Genomic DNA, 13,051 nt, shown 5'->3' with positions numbered 1-13,051 from the left:
TGATGCTTGCAAATGAGCTCTGTAATTCACACGTCCTGTCTGCGTTGCTGCTTTCTAAATTTAAAACTTTGAACTAGTTTCATAGTTGCCTACAGAAGTGTTAATTTCATTAGTGATTCCTGAACACAAGGTAGGATTAGGTGTGTCATCTCTAAAACGCGGGGTGCGAGGAAGGAGAAATCAAATGACTTGGTTAAGAACTTAATTCACAGCTTTCAGGCTACCATGTGTTTTAAAATAACAAGAGGTGCTACAAAGGGGGGCTCTTAACCTTCCAGTGGGAATGTTTGTGTGAGTGGAAGGGTGGGAAACAGGGATGATTGGGAGAGCTGGCTGAATTATTTTGTTCAAAACTTTTGACCAAACGCAGCTCCGCCGCTCTCCCGACAGTCTTCAATTGGAGAACTTTTAGATGGTTTTTTTAAACAAACAAACAAAGAGAGTGGGAAAACAAATCCCCGCCCACCAAAAAAGGGGAGGCAGGAGAGAGAGGCAAAAAGGGTGAGAGGCAGAAGCCAAAACCCCTGCTTTTCTGAGAACATATTAATTTTGACCAGTGCTCCCAAGCAGGTGTCATCTGAAAACAAATGGTTCCTGGTGGTTAATGGTGAGGAATGGGACACTTGGTGATTTTATCGATAGAGCTAAAGAGTTGGGATTATTGAATGGCTTCTGAAGCCGCAGGAGGGCTGGGAAGTTAGTCTCCAGTCCACTCTGAGTTGGGGGCAGGCCAGAGCCTCACCACACCAGGAGCAGACGAGAGGACAAATGGTGTTTTGGGGGCTGGTCTCCACTTAAAGATGAGGTTGACATAGCTCTGGGACTCAGGGCTGACACAGATACTCACCCGCCCGAGTGCGGTTGTTAAGCTGTCCTGAGCCCTGGGGGGATATGGCTTGGTCAGTAGAGGAACAGTCTGTTAGGTGATGACAGGGTAGAAATGCTTTTAGGGAGACTTTAGCACTGCTCCAACCCTCTTGTGGGACACAGAGTGGCCCTGAAAAGTCTGTATCCAGAGGATTACCTGGCACTGGTGCTGCAGAAGGTCTCTCTAAAGTGGTTGGCTCCTTTGCTCCCTCCTGCCCCCCAATTCTAGCCCAAAGGGTGTGTTGGGTAAGGGGTGCTTCAAGGTGAGGCCCCTGCTCTGGAGACTCTAGGTAGCACTCGGGCGACCCAGAGGAGGTTGTCATAACATAGCCAGCCCCCCACCCCACCCAAGCTGGCAAAATAAATCAGGGGCCTGTCCAGCCCCAGACAGCTTAAAACCCTTTACTCCTCTCCTCTGGGGCTGCACTGTTGGCCTTCAGTGCTGCTGTCTGTGCTGTTAGAACTGTGTCTGATCTGAGGAGAAGGGAGTTTCACAGGGAAAACAATGTTCTCTCTGACATGCTGGGAAAGACGGCTGCTGCCTGCTTGACTTTGTTCAGTGCATTTGGTTACAACATTCATCCGCTGTTTGTTTGCAATCTGCAGAACAGTTTGTTCTTACAAACACATCAGAGCCTTATAAATCAAACTACCTCCAAGCCAAGCACTGGCCTGGCATGTGCAATGGAAATTAGCGACCCAAACAAGCTAAAATGTAAAGATACTTTTTAAATACAACATCTGCAAGAAAAGGAACAACTTGGAACTACCTGCTCCCTGAAATTGCAACACTTTAGATCACTAGGAATTTTGGCAGAGCTGAACCTAGGTTACAAACTGTCCAGGCCAGGGACCTCATCTCTCCCTGTGTGCTCACACAGAGCCTAGCACAGTGGGACCCCAATCTGAGTCGTGAGGTGGCAAGCCGCTCGGGGAAAGCTGCACATATAGGTGAAGAGGATATAAAATCAATACGTTCTATACAGAAATACTCTGTCCTGTTCTTGTTTAGTCATTCAGTACCTAATTCTAAAGTCGTTGTTGTCTTTTTTTTGGTCTGTTTTTTGCATGTAACCTTTAGACCTCCCTTTATCCTTTGTAAACAAATGCCAAAGGGCAGATCCTCAGTTGCTAAAAACTATCATAGCTCCATTGAAGCCAAGCTCATCCCAGCTGAGGGTGAATGTTGTTAATAGGCCCCCACTGTCATAAACATAATTCAGGGTCAACCAGGAATGTGACCCCACTGTGCCAGGCAGTTTTCAAACACACAGTAGCCCACAGTCTGACCAGCCAAACGGACGAGCCAAACCCAGTGTGGTGAAAGGGTAGAACCTCCCCCCCCCCCCCCGGCAGGATGTAGTGAGCAGTGGGATGGTGGCAGGCAGCATGATAGTACCAGGATTTTGCAGGGGTGGGCAGGTGCGTGGGTTTACTTAGGAAGAGATCAGCAAAATGGAAAGAAAACTGGGAAGGGGGATGAGATGCAGACGGCCAATCAGCACAGGGTAGAGAAAGTCCAGTCAAATTGATGAAAGTTCTGACTGGCTGAAGGTCCCTGCTTGGCTGCTTCTGCAGCTGCTGCTTCCGTTCCTTGGAGTCTCGGGCCGGTTCCTCTTTGCACTTCTCCAAGAACACATGGGGTGGGGGCAGTGGGGCAGAGTGTGTGTGTGTGGGGGGGCAGGTTGGGTGGCCCTTGCACAGTTCTGGGTCCACGTGTTGCTGGGGGGACAGGCGGCCCCTGGCTGCACCCTACTTTATTTCCTCTCCTGCAGTGTAGTTTTGGCTTCTGCCTCTATCCACCAGAAACTCTGCCCCTGGCCCATTATTAGTTTGGGAGAGGGAAGGCAGTTGCTGATTAAAACAAACCATTCTAATTCTTGCCTAATGTAGTTCTAGATCGGTTTATTTTTGTGGATCCCAGTTATAACTCCCCCCATGGCTCCTCCAAAATTAAAATATACAGTGGAAATACTGCAACTATTGCTTACCTGTAGAATTCTAGCCACTATCAGTACACAGTGTCTGGTCTGAGAGTCAATACCATCAAACCACTGAGTGACTTACCCCCCGGGGATGGAGGTTGTTCGTTACTGACTTAAGGTTGTTCTTTCAAAAGTTTACGATTCAACATTGACTTAATACAGCTTTGAAACTTTACTATGCAGAAGAAAAATGCTGCTTTTAACCATATTAACTTAAATGAAACAAGCACAGAATGTTTCCTTACCTTGTCAAATATTTTTATTAAAACTTTCCCTTTGTTTTTTAGTAGTTTACATTTAGCACAGTACTGTACTGTCTTATTTTCTTTACTGCTGCCTGATTGTGTCCTTCCAGTTCCAAATGAGGTGTGTGGTTGGCTGATCATTTCCTAACTCTAGGTATCTACTGTGTAAAGCAGGGGTAGGCAACCTATGGCACATGAGCCGATTTTCAGTGGCACTCACACTGCCTGGGTCCTGGCCACCAGCCTGGGGGGCTTCTGCATTTTAATTTAATTTTAAATGAAGCTTCTTAAACATTTTGAAACCTTATTTACTTTACAGACAACAATAGTTTTGTTATATATTATAGACTTGTAGAAAGAGACCTTCTAAAAAGGTTAAAATGTATTATTGGCACACGAAACCTTAAATTCAAGTGAATAAATGAAGACCCAGCATATCAATTCTGAAAGGTTGCTGACCCCGGTATAAAGCTTTAATTCAATTAATGCATTCTACTAACGATATCCCCCACAAGTGCAGTACAGCCAATTTACAGATGGCAGCGAACCTCAAAATCAAATTACAGCTTTGGTTTGTAATCCGGGACTGTGCATTCTTTTAAAATGATCACTTCCTTGTCTTTACTCAACCCCTGAATCAATCAGAAAATGCATATCTGTATCCCCTTCTAAAGAATGGGAGTCAGGAGAGGAAAGCATACATGTACATGTGAGTCAGAGATGGATTATTGAATTTGTCATACAAGAAATGGAATGCTTTGATGCCCAAGGAGACATGATACAAGATAGTTAATATCCACTCGAACGGTGGAGTCAGTTTGAGTATTTCGTAGTGTTTGCAGAGCTCTTTCGTTTCCTTGGGGGGCGTGGGTGGCAGAAGGATGTGATATTTGATGGGCACTCGTATTCCAATTTACCTAGATTAGGAGGACTTCTGAGCAGTACAAGTTACTGGAAGGATTCTAGGTGTTGTCCTTTATGACTGAAGCAGTTAGTCACTGTTGAGGGCCTTGTTGGGTTGTTTAGGATGAGAAATAGATTGAACTGGTTGGAGAATACTGATCTGAGAAAATGAAATGTGTTTTTTGGCTCCATTACTGTTTCAGCAAAACCTAGGCAGGCAGCATCCATTGGAAGCATGCCATATTCCTTGGGCCTGCTGGGGAGCCCAGGTTCCAGGGTCCACAGATCCGAGGCAGCCCTGCCATGTGGGTGACCCTGGAGTCCAGCCATGGAGCAGGGGCTGTCAGGTTAGCCAGTCTACCTGCTGAAGACTGGGGCAGCTAGAAGCCCTAGCACAATCCATAACTCCTGGGCAGCCCCACCCCATGACAGGTTCCTGACTCCCTGCTTGGAGAGAAGAGCCTGGAAGTCCATAGGGCCCTGGGTCAAGCCAGGGCTCTTCTCCCAGGTCTACAGCAGGGAAGCCTGGAAGACCTGAGAACCCAGGTCAGGCTGGGGCTCTCTGAGCTGCCTGAAGGTAATGAGTCCAGCTTCCAAGGTCCAAAGCAGCCCTGCATGCAGTCTGGCCAGGGACCCTAGGGCTTGCAGACTCCTGGCAGCCACAGACCCTGGCAGCGGCTCCACTGAAACTGGCGATGTAGTCAGTTTCACTTGCTGCTGTTCAGCGAGTGGCAGCAGCTAAGCTGACAAGAATGTAATTTTGCATATTTCATCTCTGAAACAATGGTTTGATGTCCCTAAAGCAAAGGGTTTGGCATTTCTGGAAGGTCTGGAAAAAATTGGTGAAAACTGGATTTTGGAAAATCTAAACTTCTAGTACAATGAAAATCCTGAATTTCAGCCAGCCCGGAGATTGAGTCAGTTGGTACTTTGTGTACTTTCATTGTAAAGAAACAGGACTGCAGCAAAGTCCTGTTTGCCTGAACACAGTAGGAGCAAAGAGCCGGCAGTTTATTTACTCAGTTTCCAAGCTCTCTTCAGTCGATCTTGTGCCGCATGGAGCTCTGTCCCTCTCCTGGCCTCACTCACCACCACTGCTTCTCACTTTCTGCCTCTCTCTCTTACTGTTGCAACCCAGCAGTCCCCTAGTCCTATGTTTCCAATCAGTGCCAGAAAACCCCTCAGCTCACACAGCTTAATGCATCTTCCACCGCAATGCGAGTACGCATTGGAGGGCTGGGGGTAAATAGACCCTTCTCTGGTCAGGGCATGAGCTTTCAAGAGGGACCTCCCATGAAACCCTTTGATGAACTAGTACGTTAAGACCAGACCCAAGGGATCCCTGTAACCCTGATGTACCCCTCAACCCTCTGCCAGTTGGCATCAAGCAGTCCCTGGCTCACAGTCATCCCATCACCATGGAAAAGAAAAAAGCAGTTTTGTTTGGGGGACTAGTATTAAAGAGCAGAGTGGTTTTTTCAGGGTGCTCAGTATAAACGAAACTGAGGGTAAGCCGTGGGAATGAGCCTTGTACTTGCTTTATTGAATTCATTGTGAGTAAAATTCTGCACATGCTATCGGGGAGTTCACATGTTTCTTATGATGGGGGATGTTACCTCCACTGACATGCCCCCTGTCCGATGAGAGAGGAGGGTGCAGCACTAATTGCACTGTTAAGAGAAACTATCGGCCGTGGGTGGGTGTTTCTTTTGGTTATTCTTTCTTCTGCCTCATGGGACACTGGGGCTTAATTAATCTATAAAAGCACTCAGAGATTTGGCCTCCAAAGTTGTTATATAAATGCAAAGAATTGTGATGATTGACCATCTCTCCCTTCCAATGAAGCAGTTTGCTTCCTTAACCTTCCTTCTCTCTCCCACCTCTGAGTTATTAGGTTGGGCCCACGCCTTACTGCAGCTGAAGACACTCACCTAGCAGCAGTGTGCGAAGGGATGTGTGTGAACTGTAGCAGCACAGCATGGGGGGAGAGTGTCTCTATGCATTTGTTAATGTTTCTCACTCTTCTACCTTTTAACACAAGTCGCTAAAGCTGAAGTCTTAGTGTAGTGCGGTTTAGTGGTTAGAGCACTGGACTAGCACCCAGGAGACCTGCCTCCTCTTCCCCCACTGGCCAGCTGTCTGACTTTCCCCTCTCTATTCCTCTCTTTGCCTGGCTGTAAAACTAGGATCATGAGAATGACTTCCTTTGTAATGCTGCTTGGAGAGCTGTGGCTGAGAAACTCCCAGAGGAGATGGGGCCAGCCCTGTAAAACTGGGTGTTATGCTATTAACATTACGTCATGATGATCAGGATCCTAGTTTTCCATGATAAAACCCCCAAAATTCTCTGATTTTAAAAAACCATAAAAATCTGCTTTATTCCACCATTTGAAATGAAATGCTGAACTTTAGTAGCCCTAGCCACAATATATCTGGGTATCAATTGACTACAATGTTTTATTGATAGATTTACAATTTTAAACTGACAGCCAAGCCCCGTCCATTCTCCTGATTATTTGAGTTTTTGATTATCCAATCTGGCCCTGGTCTCACTCAGATAGGATCATTGGGGTTCCACTGTAAAATGTTAGTTTTTGCACAAAATGTAAAAACTAACGATTCTCTGTAAATCGCAAATTCCATGTTTTTCAGTGGCAAACAGATTTCTAGGATCCCTGATGCTGATCACTTCCAACCCCTGCCCTATCGTGACACACACTTTAAAACAACATTTGAAACTCTTTCTGAACATACTGCTGGGCTCCTGCCTGTTGTAAGGTTGTAGACCAGTTCCCACCCTGCTCCCACAGTCATCAAACATCAGAGGATCTTCAGCATACATATAGAGACTCTTCTAGTTTTTACCCAATAAATACTTATGTTTTGGGGCCAGGTCCTCAGCTGCCCTTTGTTTTTAAAGCTGTATTGAGGGCCTGATGCAAAGCCCAATGAAGTCAGTGGACTTCAGACCAGGCCCAAGCATGCTTTTCTCCCAGAGGTCTTCAGCAAACTGATGCCTGTCAATGGCAGCCTCTGGACTGTAGTTATTTACGTGGTAATTTTAAGAACCCTGCAATGAGTGATACGGAGAAGTAACTATATTGTCTTTCACCATACACTGTGGCTTTCTGTTCATTTACAGTTTTTTTTAATAGCTCAGTAAGACGTAATGGATCTAGTAGTGGCTTTGCTTATGACGCTGTTACAGTAGTTGGAGCATCTCCATTGCTTCCAGTATGATAGGACCTCAGTTGTAGTGGCTGGGGTCCTATCTAGTCTCTTACCATTGACACCAAGGGAAATGTATGTGACCAGCTTAACTGTAGAATCTATATAGAGTGACTGCTATCCTCTGTGTCCCTACCACACCAATTATATTGCCTCTATGTGCACAAGGAAAGCACTGTTCAAGGGTTGTGTTGACAACCCCCAACATTTTAGATGACCTGTCCACCTGCCAAAGTTGTTTAGGTCTTTTAATAACCTTCTGTCAAGGAGTTCAGAATTAGCTCGTCCTACTATACAAAGAGATTAATGCATCTATGAATGTTCCATTTCCGTGCTGCAAAGTCAAGACGGTAGCATTTGCATTTACCTCAGTAATCAAATTGTGGCCATTTGATGTGAGAGAGGCCCATGTTATCTGGTCTAGTCTCAATCCTGCATTGGTGGGTTCCCTTCAAGCATGGCCCTGTGTGGTGTACGGTGCCCTAGACCTAAATCTACAGCAAGGCCCCACGTCCCCATTTTAAAAGGTAGAGCTGAACTTAACATCGCTGCAGTTTTAATTGATCATTTCATAACTTACATTTACTGAGACAATTGAAAACGTGAAAATACAGAACCACTGTGTTGGTGGTTGGCTTCCTCTGTGGCAGGAGAACACTATTGTGCACCAATCAGGAACTGTGCAGCAAAGGAAGGCAGCTGCTATGTGGAACCCCCAAGCAATGCGGGAGCAGAATCCCACAACCTGTAAGGCTTCTAGACACTTGGAGGGGGGGCTGCCTTCTTTACATCTTTTCTTCCCTCAAGACACTGATTATCCCTTTCTACCCCCTGATCTCTGAGAGGATCTGATATTGTGTTTTGACTTGCAATATATTCAGCCATGAGGTGGTGCTGTATTGACATGGTATACAAGGGAGATAAAGCTGGGATTCAAGCTGTGTGGAAACCAGTCTGCTTGTCTGTAGTTGTAGCTTTTGTTTATCAAAGGCCTCTTATTTAAGATACTCTGTGATTCCACCTGCTGTCCTCATTGACAAAGGATCCCATGTCTTCCATCTCTAGTCTCTTTTTAAGGGCAGCATCTCAGTAGCAGGCACAGGAAACCCCCTGAACTCCAGTTTCTCCTTTCCCAGTGGAAAAAAATGCTACAGAGACTTGGAGAGAAGGCAGGCAAAAAGTACAGCACTTGCAATGTCTTTTGTATTGTAAGCAGGGAGCCATATACAATTCAATTACATAGCTAGCTAGCTAACTCTGTGAGCATTGACCTAAGTGGCAGCTTGGCCCAAAAGTAACTGTGTAGTCATTAAGTAACAGCATGGGCATTGGCATAGCTACCGAGTTGCATTGTACGTGGAGGCCTATCTAAAACGTATGCTCCAGTGCTTTGTCGTGTGCAAAGATTAGAAAATGTTAGGCTTGGAAATGCTGGTTGGGGCGAGGGAATCCTCCATTGTCTGCCTTTTTAAGCAGAGTTTGGAGATTGCAGAGAGAGCATGTGCATATTAAATCTATCCTTTGCAAAGGATACCCTCAAACTACTCTGCATTGACGGGACTCTTGAAATATGTAGGGTATATTTATGTATTTGAGTAAGGGACTTAGAATAGGCTCAATCTTGAAGATTTTACCCATCCTCTGCTTGGAACTGTAAAGTGAATTAGGACCTTGGTTAAGCAGTGATTCATGGTGTGAATGCCCCATTTAGTTAGGCTCAGAGCAGGCTCCGAATAAAGGGGAAGAAACAGTTACACTTTGCCAGGGCCTGGCCACAAGCCCATCAGCATGAGGAAAAACTTCAGGCTAAGCCCTGATTTGCCCTACAAATTTATGCTGGTGTAACTGTGTCACTCAGAGATTTGAGCTTGACTACCTGTTGGTTCTATAATCCATGCATCTGTCTGTACCTGTGTGTCTGTCTGGATGGGATGGGGTGGGGTGGGAGCCTGTATCAGGAGTTTGCCCTGGGCCCAGCAAAATGTTGTTTGAGGCCTGGTTGGGAGGAGCACTTAGCACAGATGTAACCTTAACATTTCCTTTCCCCTCCCCACTCTGAATCTTATTGGGCTGATGGTCTTGTGATTCAAGTACTGGACATTGGTTCCCAGAACTCCCTAGTCCAATCTTGGCTGTGACCTTAGGCATTGATTCAGCAAAACACTTCGGTGTGTACTTGAATCAGGGCCTTCAGTACTCGTTGCCTTGGTTTTCCTCATATGTAAAGTGGGGTTAATATTTCCCCACCTATTGGTCAGGATTCATTCATTAGTGTTTGAAGTATTCCAACTGCATGGGGATGAAAGCTATAGAGACATCAATGGTACGTGCTTGCTCTCTCTCTTTTTTCTGTGCGAGCATAGGTATAAAATAATATTTTCTTAATCAGAGACTGGAGATTGTGATATCAAATCCAGGCATTTCATAGTAATTCATGCACTCTGTGATATTCATCAGGAGGTACCAAGATAACTGAATGGGGAAAGGCAGTTCTAAGTAGTTAGCAAACTCTTTGGGCTACCAGCTGTGCACATCCTTGTTAGCAGGGCATTCACCACACAACTTAGCCCTGTATCTGCCTGGCAGTTTGTGTTCTGCAACTGTTGTCAGAGAGAAGCTCTGTAATGGTAGCTCTCCCTACCTCTCCGCCCCCGCCAGCAATGAAGCAATCTGGGCATCTCCTTTTCCAGCCTTGGAGGAGGCCTCAGAAGATAGGCAGATTGTAGGTGGGATGGCAGTTTATGGCCTGTTGAGTTTGGTCTGGAGTTCTTTGGTCAGGCCTATGTCTACACCACAAAGTTAAGTCAACTTAAGTTATGGCAACGTACAATCACAGCTGTAGTTAAACTGCTGTTGCATGTTCACACTACCCTCCTTGTGTCAGTGGAGCATATCCACAGTACCAACTCTTGCATTGACACAGAGCAGTGCATTGTGGGTAACTATCCCACTGTGCAACTGGCTACAGGGTACTTTGTGAAGGGTTTGCAGTGCCTCCTGGGGCAGGTACAGCATCACCTGATGCAGGTTTCTCAATCCCATTGTCCCACGGGCATCCTATTAGATTGCCAGCCGCTCTTCAACTGCCCTGGTAACCTGCTAGCCAGCCGTCTGTCAGAAAGCGTGAGTCCTGCGCTGCTCCTCAGTACTGCGCTGTATCACTCGGGGAAGGGATCCCCCTGCACTCACCAGCAGCGGCGGAAGCGGAGCAGCCCGGCCTCAGCCGCAGAGCTCCGCTTCCTGCTGCAGGTGAGTATGGGGGGTGTCCTTTCCCCAACCTCTCCGCTTTCCTTGTCCCGGCCCCAGCCGTGTCGCTGGGGAAAGGTCCTGCAGTGGGAAGTGGAGCGCCATGGCTGGGAGCTTGCAGAGTGGAGCTGGCTGGGGCTGGGCTGCTCTGCTTCCCACCGCTGGTGAGTGCGGGGAGGTTGGGGAAAAGACGCCCTCCGCACTCACCTGTGGTGGGAAGCAGAGTGCCGTGGCTGGGAGGTGGTGGAGTGGAGAAGGCTAGGGCCAGGCTGCTCCGCTTCCCGCCCCTGCCGGTGAGTGCCTGTCGAGGAGAGCTGTGGGTGGATAGGGAACAGGGGTGTTGGGTAGAGGGTGAGGTCCTGGGGGTGATTAGGGATGGGGGTCTCTGGAAGGGGTGGTCAGGGAACAAGGAACAGGGAGGGAGTCAGAGCAAGTTTGATATAACGCGGTCTCACCTATAATGTGGTGAAATTATTTTGTATCCCGAGGGTCGCGTTCTATTGGGGTAAAGGTGCATTTTTTTTTCATTGGAGCAACTTCTGTTGGTGGAAGGGAGAAGCTTTTGAGCTTCGCAGAGCTCTTTCTCAGGTCTGGGGAAGGTAACTAGCAAAATATTATTCATATAGCAAACAAACAAGGGTTGGTAATGGGCATACGTTCTTAGCAACATGAGCTGACCTCAGATGGTGTCTCAGCACACAGATGCAGAACTTTGAGCGTGTGAAGTTTAGCAAAATGACGGTGTTTCAGGACCTCTCTCACTGAGTGTTATAGAACAGCCCAGAATATCTTTTGGATTGTAGATGGAGAAAGGACTGATGCTTTCTTTGCTGCTGCTACTTTCTCAAGGGAATGGGTTGATGATAAATTGGATGATGCACTTCTTGTTGTCAGCCAGATAGATGGTCTGGGACTAGATATACAGATTGTGTAGTTTGGATGGAGGAATTTTGGAAAATGGCCTGGCAAAGTTTCATAAACTACTTTTTACAGAGATTTTAATCTGCCATTGTGCTTATTTCACATGCTTCCCTCTTTCCTCCAGGCGTCAGAATGGGTAACCTATTCAGAAACTCTACCTTGTTGCTGTCAAAAAAATCCTGTGGTAGTAAAGGCCTGGTCTTTAGGGTCTGCCTCAGACTCTCCAGGTGAGAGATGGTTTTGCTCCTTTCCCATCTCTGCCAAGAACAGTTTTGGCCAGAAGCTCTGTCTGCAAATGAGCTTATTGTGGCTCAAAGGCCATTCTTCAGCCATGCAGGAGTCTGAGGTTATTTAGGGCCTGGCCTGGTTGTTTCCATGAGGCTGAGAAAATTGGTAATATGTCAGGTATTTGTTGACACAGTTCTGTTTGTTTATGCCACGGGTAGGCAACCTGTGGCACGTGTGCCGAAGGCGGCATGCAAGCTGATTTTCAGTGGCACTCACAATGCCCAGGTCCTGGCCACAGGTCCAGGGGCTCTGCATTTTACTTTAATTTTAAATGAAGGTGCTTAAACATTTTAAAAACCTTATTTACTTTACATACAACTATAGTTTAGTTATATATTGCGGACTTATAGAAAGAGACCTACAAACATTAAAATGTATTGCTGGCACACAAAACCTTATTTTAGAGTGAATGAATGAAGACTCGGCACACCACTTCTGAAAGGTTGCCGACCCCTGGTTTATGCAGACTGCACACAAAGGAACAAATGGCGGGCAGTCTCCTTGTTCCAAAATCCAAGCCTGCATTGCAGGCAGTCCTCTGCCCAAGGAAGGTCTTGGCTTAGTTGAAGGGCTTCTCTCAGTCTGCTTGCTTTACTTGGCTTTCTGGTTCCTTTCTGCTTCCGACGCACATGCAGCTCAACCAATCAATGACTCAGTTCCAGGAAAACCTCTCCTATTTTCCTGAATTAATTCTTGCTCAGGCCTTCCCCTGCAGTCCAATGCCTTGGGAGATGGCATTTGTTGTTTGAGCTCTACTTCATAAAGGAACTGAAATGTGTCTTCCACCTAGCTGACTGAGTGGTGGCTAGCACGCCCGTCAGCTTCAGGGAGCGCAGTGATTGCCAGTAGATCAGGCATGCTTGCTGACAGCCAGTAACTTCCCCAGCACAATAGTATCTTATGCTCTGCAATCATGCGGAAGAGTACAGAGTTATGCTGACTTAGAGTGGTGCTGTGTCGATTCACACCAGTTGAGGATCTGATCCTGCATATCCTGGGCCGGTGTTGTTGGATCTCAAAGCCCAGTACACCTGTGGACACAGAATAGTTAGCTGTACTTGGGCTTTCATTTCTGTAATCTGCTTTCTCCTAAAACTGGTATTTTGGGAATGCAGATATGTTTTGTGACAGCTGTTTTAGCTGAAGACAGATATCCCTTTAAAAAGCATTGTCGCTCTTGAGGTTATAATTTGTTTAAAGAGTGCTGATTGTTTTTCCTCTGCATTGGTATTGACAGCGCAAGCTGATGACAAACTGTAACTGTCCTGCAAGTTACTTTTAAAAATAATTTAAGGCTGATCTCTATCCCTAACTATCCCAAGATGCAGACTTTCTTGGAGAAAATGAAGAGAAATCTAACAAAAAGCA

The 13,051-nt window shown here is 46.4% G+C and overlaps 1 protein-coding gene across 5 annotated transcripts in view; it reads left to right on the top strand.

Annotated features, from left to right (window-relative positions):
- SH3BP4 (SH3 domain binding protein 4) overlaps nucleotides 1-13,051 on the top strand; it is a 157,076-nt gene that overhangs the window by 77,591 nt on the left and 66,434 nt on the right. The window contains exon 1 of one of the 5 annotated variants that reach the window (XM_030580551.1): nucleotides 11,548-11,622. The exons of the other annotated variants lie outside the window; for them this stretch is intronic. The gene's annotated coding sequence lies outside the window, so the exon portion shown is untranslated. Of the gene's footprint in view, nucleotides 1-11,547; nucleotides 11,623-13,051 lie in introns of those variants that run through there. 5 annotated transcript variants of the gene reach the window in all.

Source organism: Gopherus evgoodei, chromosome 11, assembly GCF_007399415.2.
Source record: "Gopherus evgoodei ecotype Sinaloan lineage chromosome 11, rGopEvg1_v1.p, whole genome shotgun sequence".
Taxonomy (NCBI): domain Eukaryota; kingdom Metazoa; phylum Chordata; order Testudines; family Testudinidae; genus Gopherus; species Gopherus evgoodei.
Note: the sequence above shows the minus strand (reverse complement) of the source record. Positions and strands in the feature narration are given on the sequence as shown.